At 44.1% G+C, this 9,104-nt stretch overlaps 1 long non-coding RNA gene across 1 annotated transcript; it reads right to left on the bottom strand.

The window, feature by feature from the left end:
* Window positions 1-424: 424 nt before the first annotated feature.
* Window positions 425-6,161, bottom strand: LOC142857099 (uncharacterized). The gene is made up of 2 exons (XR_012911762.1): window positions 5,765-6,161; window positions 425-1,874 (listed from the first exon to the last, which is right to left on the bottom strand). It is a non-coding gene; the product is annotated as an uncharacterized LOC142857099 (long non-coding RNA).
* Window positions 6,162-9,104: the final 2,943 nt, after the last annotated feature.

Genomic DNA, 9,104 nt, shown 5'->3' with positions numbered 1-9,104 from the left:
CCCAGGAGGAGTACACACAGAAAATAATAAAATTGATGGCTAGAGTCAATAAAATAGAAACAGAGAACAATACAAAGAATAAAACCAAGAGTTTGTTCATTGAGGAAATCAGCAAGATAGATAAACCCTTATTCAACTAACATAAAGGCAGAGAGTGAATATCCATATTAACAAGATCAGAAATGATAAGGGTGCCATAATAACAGACATAAATCCAGAGAACCATCAGATCATATTTCAAAAATCTGTACTCCACAAAATTGAAAAATTTAAAGGAAATGGACAGTTTTCTGGACAGGTACCACATACCAAAATTGAATCAAGGTCAGATAAACAATTTAAGCAGACTTACAATGAAAGACCCTCAGAGAGGACCTTTCCTCTCTGATGAAGACCCCAGAACCAGGACACTCCGAGACCAGGCCACAGGATGCAATTAGCAAGAGGTTTATTGAGTAAACACAGGTACCTGCGGGCAGCAAGTCTTTCGGAGGACTTGCGCACCTGCCAACTGGAGGATGGGCTTTTTATAGGGAAGAGCAAAAAGCAAGTTTACAGAAGCAAAAGCGTGGTTATCGATCGACCGGAATGAGGCGGGGGCATGAATGGTTTCCCCTCTTAGCATGGGTGTCAGCAAGAAGCAAGTTTACAGAAGCAAAAGCATGGTTATCGGAATGCGGCGGGGGGCATGAAAGGTTTCCTCTCTCAGCATGGATGCCTGGCAACAGTCATCCTGTTCCTATCTTATAACTAACCTGCTTTGTTGACATCCTATCTTATTGACATCTTGCCTTGCAGTCTTCCTATCTCTATCTCCTGCTCTCCCAGGCACCTGGGATGTTCTTATGGGAGCAGGCTGGCTGCTGATCCGGAGATTTGTTTAAAACAAACAGGACATTCCCCCGGGAGCATGCTAGCTGCGGGTTTTGAGGAGGGGGTCTGTGGGGTCTTTCATTTCCCCCTTTTTCTTTTGTTAATGAGTTAAATCTTTTACTCAAAGCAATTACAGAACCTCGGTATCTTGTTGTGGTAACATGTGATACTGATGGGTCAGTACTAGGGCCTGAATGACTGACAGCCTATCTTTTATAAACTGGACCAGGCGGTTTAAGATGCAAGGCCCAAACAGGAGTAGCAGAAGGAGGATAATCAAGGGACCCATCAAAGAAGACAATAGAGTTGTAAACCAGGGAGACTTATTAACCCATCCGTCGAACCATCCTTGTTGTGATTCGAACAGCTTTGTCTCTGTCTTAACCTCTCTCTAAGCTTGGTCATGGATCTTCTAACCAATCCAGTATGGTCAGCATAGAAGTAACATTTTCCCCTGAGTGTAGCACAAAGACTCCCTTTCTTTAAAAGCAACAGGTCCAGGCCCCTCCTGTTATGGAGCACCACCTCTGAAAGATTTGCTCAGACAATAGCCATATGAAAACTAGTACAACTGATGGGACAAAATAACTTATACTTTACAGAGCAGTATTGGGAGAAGATAGTAGAACATCTCTAGGGTGTATATAGCTCTTAACAAAATTATCTGAATGAGGCTTGAAAGTAACTACATGGTAGACATTGTGAACCACTGTAGACCCGAGAATAGCACCCAACACTGTGGCAATAATAGTCTATTGACTACAAAGAGCTTAACTCATCCCTAAGAAACACATGGATGCCTTCTCATAAGAGGCAAGTTCAGTATTATGAATACAAATCTCTTTTGCTGTAGACACCGGGAGTGTTGTTCCTCAACTCCAGAGAATGTGCCTGAGAAGTCAGTTTCGGTCCAGCTGGCACCACATGGCATCTACAGGTTTCCATTGCATCCTGTAGCATCAGCTTTATCCAAATGTACAGGGTTGTGTCCATTGTGAGAACTTTAACAAACAATGAGAGAAAATACAATACAGGATGACAAATGTTCAAAACAAAAAGCCCTAAAACCAGAGGACAGCGAATGAGGACATAAATATCTTTTTGAGACTGACTTACTCAGGCTTTACATTTGTAAGTACAGCATTAAAAAAAGTTTTAACATCCCATTGATATCTATTTTATCATATATTAAACCATATCTGTTTATCTTTTGAAAGCCATATCATTTCATAACCCCACAGATTAAAACAAGATTTTCCTGTAGAAAAACAAAACCTATCAAGAGGTAAGGAAGCTTTAGGTGTGTTTGCTTTTTCTCTGAAGTTATCTGCACAAAACGGTCTGATCCGGAAAAATCTCAAACTGTAAAAAAAATAATTCCTGTCAATAGGTCCCAGACACACAGTGGAGGAACAGAACAGAATTGCCTTTTGCTTCTGCTGTCTGATATTGTGCTTCAAAAGACCCTAAAAAAAATGAGCAGAGCCCTGTGTAAGCCTTGAGCTCAGGATTTCATCACCAGGGTCAGCCACTGTCAGCGGATACATGAGCAGCAGCTAACTAGCCAGGCAACAGAACTAGTGGCAGCGATTGCCGGGGTGTTTTGAACCCAGGACAGGACAGGAAGGAGGGAGGTCTGTCCAGTCATTTGCTGGTCTCCAGGGCCAATTATGTCAATTTGTTCTTTTAGAATCTTATTTATCCTATCTATCTGCCCTGAGCTTTGGGGTTGGTAAGCTTAAGTTCCAATTGATCCCCAATGTCTTGGCCACACCCTAATTTACCTGGGCAACAAAGGCAGGTCTATTATGGGACATGATTATCTTGGGCATCCCAAACCTTAGGATGATTTTTTTTTATGATCTTCTTAGCCATTACATTGGATGTCTCAATCTTGGTCAATGTATGATGGCTGTCTTCTTTGGCAAATGTGTGGCCTCCTGGAGGCTCAAAATTTCAGCAGATGTCAACAGTCCTTTTTGTCTGTATATTGCTTTGAAGCATACCTGCTGTTAGTATAGACGTTCCCTCTGCCATCTGTAGAGCTTGTATCAAAGCCACAAGTTCAGCGTTCCAGTCGGGCCGCCATCCCTGAAGGGAGGTTACTGGCCCAGATCATTTGCTTCCTGTCCACCAATGTTGCCCCCGCCTTCCGCTTACCTTCAGTCTTGTGTACCTGCTTAGCTCGGACCGCCAGCCTTGTGCCCCTGGCAAGCTTCGCCCTCATTTTCGGCTCTGCCTGGCACAGCTTAGCCTGCCATTTTGCCATTCGCCTGTCCTTTATGCAGATGCTGGCAGGATCCATAGTCCATCGACGTCAGCCCAGCACAGGAGCAGTAGTCTGGCACAGGAGGGCACCTGTGGTAGCATGGTGACTGCTGTATCACAGTCTGACATGGGTGAGGGGAGCAAGACTGTAGAGTGAGCAGTCAGAGCTCATGCAGGCTTTAGAGCAAGCACAGCACCAAGGCAGTTGCTAGGAGGTGAGGATTTCTTCAGCGGTGATGGCAGGGAGAGGTGGTCATCCTGGTGAGGAGGGCGTGGTAGAGGCAGAGGCAGACAAGCAGCCTGCGTCTCCTGCAGAACTGAAAACAGCAGCGAAAGCAAAAGTCCCTCGTTTGGTCAACAAAAGGCTTTGGTCATACATTCAGAAGTGACCAGGGAGGAACGAGTCATTTATTTGTCTTTTTCCCAAATTTCTAGTTCGTACGGTGTCCAGTTTGTATTCTTTACTCAGTTCCAGTGTTCCTCTTCATTTGTCTTTGATCTTCTGTTGCCCAGGCTCCTAATCTGTCTGAGTCCTATCTTTCTTTTGCTTCCCGCCTCTCTCTCTTTCGCTTCCCTTTCTCTGTCCCTCGTTTAACATTTTTTTTTTTTGGTCTCTCCAAATTTTACTAGGTATAATCTTGTGACCTATCTACTTGCTGTAACTTTTTCTTATATCTGATGTTGCCTGTCCTATGTAGGCCATGGCTACTGCTGTCTGCTGACCTTCAGAGGTTGGGTAAAATGCCTGTAAACTTTTATTAATCATTTAAGGAGCATAGATTGTAACTGGTCCCTGGAGAACCTCTCTTACCTTGGCCGAATTAGTGGGGTGCCTTGCAGCCCCCCCTGAGATTTGCCATGAGCCCAGCATTTTGACTGTCAGTTTCTCCCTTTAAGAATTAATTAGACATTATCATGTAGAAGACTGAAGATAGATCCATATTTATCTCTATGCACAAAACTGAAATCCAAACAAATTAAAGACCTTAACATAAAACCAACAATATTGAACTTTTTATAGAAGGAAAAAATGTTTAAAATTCATTTTCAAACACAGCCTCAGTGGCATAGACGTTGAGAGAAACAATCAATAAATAAGATTTTTAAAACTGAGACGCTTTTTGTATAGCAAAGGATATAATCAACGGAATGTAATATCAACCTGTAGAATGGGGAGGTATCATGAGGCATATAAGGAACTTAGGAACTTAATCCTCATAAAAACAAATATTTCAGTACAATTATGTCACAGACCAAAACTGTAAATTCTCAACAAATGAACTTGAAATGACTGAAAGATATTTAAAATTTGCTTAAATATAACATCCTTAATCATCAGGGAAATGCAAATTAAACAATTCTGAGATTTTATCTTATTCCTGTAAAACTGACCAAGATTAAAAATATCATTTGACAATTTATGCTTACAGCTACTTTGAACATTAGCATGGTGGATTTTCAGAATTAGATAACATATTACCTTAAAAACTTAGCGACATCCTTTATATTATCATTGACAGAATCTGAAAACAACCCAAAATGCACCTTTTTTATATTAATAATAAATGAGAATCTTTGCCATGTTTTTTTTAAATAGCCATAAACATTATAAAGAGTCAAAAGGGCCATTTTAACTCAACCTCATCATTCAGTAACACCCCCTTTGCCATCGTAGTGGGGTGAGAGGCTTTAGCAGATCTTTGCCTTGTGGGGCAACTCGGGGCCCCCACCTTATCACAAGCATTGTGAGCAAACAAGTGTTAAATTCAGATCTAAACATGGGCTGGCTTAGAAGCTCAGCTGGGCTGTTCATATGGCCCTGGCCCTGTGCCAGGCCTTTTACAGCAATAGTTCTTGAAGACAGTGTAGTCCTGCATCCATCTAAACAGAGCTGGGAATTTACTTCCTCTGGACACACTGCATAGTAAGAAATATAGAAACCAACAATCTGTAGTTTTTTTTTTATAAGCATATTATTTTAAAGTGACTTAATTTAATTTTCCCAATTTTTAAACCAGAGGCTTTTACCTGGATGCAGCACATGATGACTGGTATAGAGCATCCCCGGAAGACAGATGTTATCAGGGCTGGTAGGCCCTTTTAATGTCAGCTTACTCCATTACCTGCCACTTCTGAATCCACATTTACCATTTACCAACAGCCACAGGGATATTTACTTGCAATCTCTTGCCCTACTGCCAAAATGGAAAGGTCCAGGTTCTTTAGGGGACCTTTGCTTTTTAATAGGGTATCCGACCCCAGAGAAATAACCTACTGTAGGTTCCCAGGCTTACTGGGTCCTGTGGGGAGGAATTAGCACCAGCTTGGACCCAACTGGCTGGCATGTGTCTCCACAGGAGGCCTTAGTTCTGTGACCCTGGCGTTAGCACCAGCTACTTCCCCTGGGCAAAGGCCACAGATCTTTGGCACAAGGTTTTACATGGCATTTGCAGATGGGGGCTGCCATTCAATCTCTAGCACCTTATTTTCCAGGGAAAACAAGCCTTCTCCACAGGGAACCCCACTGGGGATCCTCCCAGGACCTGGCTTCAGTCTCAGCTCTGTCCATAGTGAGCTCCTAGTTGTATAGCACAAGCCTCCCATACCCCACCTCAGTACTCACAGCAATCTAGCAGCTTTTCTCTGAATGGGATTCCAGAGGCCCCAGGAGGAATTCCCTCCAGGGAACTTGTGAGGTCAGGATTGGTCCACCGTCTGGAAGCCTCAACTCAGTTCCTCTTTAGCCCTCACACTGCCAGTAGCAGCTGTGAAGACCTTTGCACTGGCTGTAGGGGGAGGGAACACCTTGGACTGTCTAAGGCAGCCCTCCTCCCCCAGTCCTCCCCTGCGGTGCTGGTGGACTTCAGGTCAGCAAGAGAGGACGTCACTCTCAGCACAAGGATTTCAGGGGGTGCCCACAGCTGCCCCCTTCTCTGACTTGGGCCAGGGTTGCTGCCATGCCCTGCCCTGCGTCCTGCTGAGAAGTTTGCTCAGAGGCTGGTTGCCCGCCTAGGCCTGGCTCCAGGCTGCGCTGCAGGAGATCACAGCCCTGCTCCCTCCCCCCTTGCAATAGCAAGCAGGGCAGTTCAGCAGCACAGCCTCAGCAAGGCACAGCCTAGAGAAGTAAAGGAGGGGCAGACTGTCAGCATTCCTTTTGGATTTTCATAGAGTTGGGGTCAAAGAGGTGGTTATTTACTGCCCCATGGTACCAGATTTAGACTCGAGTACAAACAGATATACAAAACAAAGAACATATTAAGCACAAAAATACACAGACAATACAGATGCGCCGGCTCGGATTCGGCGTAATGCCGAAAGCAAAATTTCAGACGGAGACAATGGGAGTCCAGACCTCCCTTCTCCAACCAGATCCACGTATCTTTCCGACACGGGTTGAGCCCCGAAGGCTCCAGACGCCCCTGGAACGTCTTCCAAAAGGCTGCGAGGGAAAGTCCGAACTCGTCAGTTCCTTTCTACCTCGCCAGATTCAGAGCACTCAGATCTGAGCGTACAGAGCTTAACAAAGAACACAAATGACACAGACACAGACTAACGAATGGGTGCTGGCCAGCTTACCTCCCGGTGGTGGGTCGGTAGCTCCTGGGTGAAGGTCTTCAATTCCCGGCCAACGCACCAAATGAAAGACCCTCAGAGAGGACCTTTCCTCTCTGATGAAGACCCCAGAACCAGGACACTCCGAGACCAGGCCACAGGATGCAATTAGCAAGAGGTTTATTGAGTAAACACAGGTACCTGCGGGCAACAAGTCTTTCGGAGGACTTGCGCACCTGCCAACTGGAGGATGGGCTTTTTATAGGGAAGAGCAAAAAGCAAGTTTACAGAAGCAAAAGCGTGGTTATCGATCGACCGGAATGAGGCGGGGGCATGAATGGTTTCCCCTCTTAGCATGGGTGTCAGCAAGAAGCAAGTTTACAGAAGCAAAAGCATGGTTATCGGAATGCGGCGGGGGGCATGAAAGGTTTCCTCTCTCAGCATGGATGCCTGGCAACAGTCATCCTGTTCCTATCTTATAACTAACCTGCTTTGTTGACATCCTATCTTATTGACATCTTGCCTTGCAGTCTTCCTATCTCTATCTCCTGCTCTCCCAGGCACCTGGGATGTTCTTATGGGAGCAGGCTGGCTGCTGATCCGGAGATTTGTTTAAAACAAACAGGACATTCCCCCGGGAGCATGCTAGCTGCGGGTTTTGAGGAGGGGGTCTGTGGGGTCTTTCAACAACTTCTAAGGAAATTAAAGAAGTTAATGAAAGTCTCCCAAACAGGAAAATCCCAAGGCCAGATGATTTCATTGCAGAAATTTACCAGAATTACAAACAATAGCTAACACCAATCCACACCAAATTGTTCTACGCAATAGAAACAGAAGGAACATTGCCAAACTCCTTTTATAAGACTGCAGTTACTCCGATAAACAAATCACACAAAGATGTAATAGAAAGAGAATTACAGACCAATCTCCCTCATGATCATTGATGCAAAAATACTCAATAAAACACTGGCAAGCTGAATTCAAGCCACATCAGAAACATCATCCACCATAATCAAGTCGGCTCCATCCCAGAGATGCATGGATGGTTCAACATACCAAAATCTATCAATGTAATCCACCATAAAAACAAAGTGAAAAATAAAAACCCACATGATCATCTCATTAGACGACAGGGAATCCTTCAAAAAATCCAACACAATCTTCATGTTAAAGGGCTTGGAGAGATCAGGGATACAAGGAATATACCTATACATAATGAAGGCAATTTATAGCAAATCGATATCTAACATTAAGTTAAATGAAGAGAAACTCAAAGCAATTCCACTAAAATCAGGAACATGACAAGTCAGCCCACTCTCTCCATATCTTTTCAATATAGAACTCAAAGTTCTAGCTAGAGCAATAAGATAACAGAAAGTTCAGGAGGATACAAATCACAAAGGAAGAAGGCAAAGCTTTGCTTTGCTCTCTAAATCGATTCCAAACAAACATAGAGCCACTTGAAATGTCTTTGCTCAGTGCAACAATTTTGACCAACAATTTGTGAATGGTCTGTTGATGTGACGGACACACACACACACAAAAGAGCACACACACACGTTGTATTTATAGGCATTTGTTTATCTTAGGTTAAAAGAGCAGACACTGCCTTGGTAGTAGTAGTATATTAGCTCCCAGCCACTAGGACTGGCTATCCTCTCCTTTCACCCACTGGTTGCGATTATTGTGGTCCTGTGTGGTTCCTGTGGAGCAGAAGTACCCCAACGAAGTGATAAACACCATGTTCTGGCTGTCATTCTCTACTGTGCATTCACATCTGCTAATTTGCGTTCAGACTCTGTTCTCATCCAGCACCATCCTTTCTATGTGGTTAGAGTCCTGTAAATCCAGGTGAGAGCACCAGACTTCATGGTAACTGGCTCTGGGTTAAGTTGTGCGTTAGCGGATACAGGCATGAGGTGATGAGTCAGACGAGTGGAGAACGACGCCTCTTCATAGAAATGTAGCAGCCTTGCTTCAGATGGGTCATGATCCCTTCCCTGCTGAGTTACCTTGCAGAAGCAGTACGCAGACATTGAGTTTCAGAAAATGCACAGCGGAGCTCTGCTTCATCTCCATAAATATTCCTGGACATCTTTCCAAAACTCTGCCCCTCCTCTGGCAGTACTGGAACCAGTTGTGGACAGATCAATGGTTCATCACCAAGATGCAGAACTTTTTCTTGACGTCCTCCCATGTGAAACTGCTTTAGAGGGCCTGCTATTTCCTCTGGTTATTTCTTCAGATTTGGAATTTATGTCTTCTAATTCCTCATGGTTTCATGTCTTCATGGTTGTCATAACCAATCTCTGAGCTTTTTCTCTATTCTTCTTTGGACCCCTCAGCCCTTTTTGGGTTTCTAATGAACACCACCTGTATTTGATTCTTCTTAGAAAACAAGTGTCATCTGT

This window comes from Microtus pennsylvanicus, chromosome 9 (assembly GCF_037038515.1).
Source record: "Microtus pennsylvanicus isolate mMicPen1 chromosome 9, mMicPen1.hap1, whole genome shotgun sequence".
In the NCBI taxonomy this organism is placed as follows: domain Eukaryota; kingdom Metazoa; phylum Chordata; class Mammalia; order Rodentia; family Cricetidae; genus Microtus; species Microtus pennsylvanicus.
The sequence above is the reverse complement of the archived record's forward strand: the minus strand, read 5'-3'. Positions and strand labels throughout refer to the sequence as shown.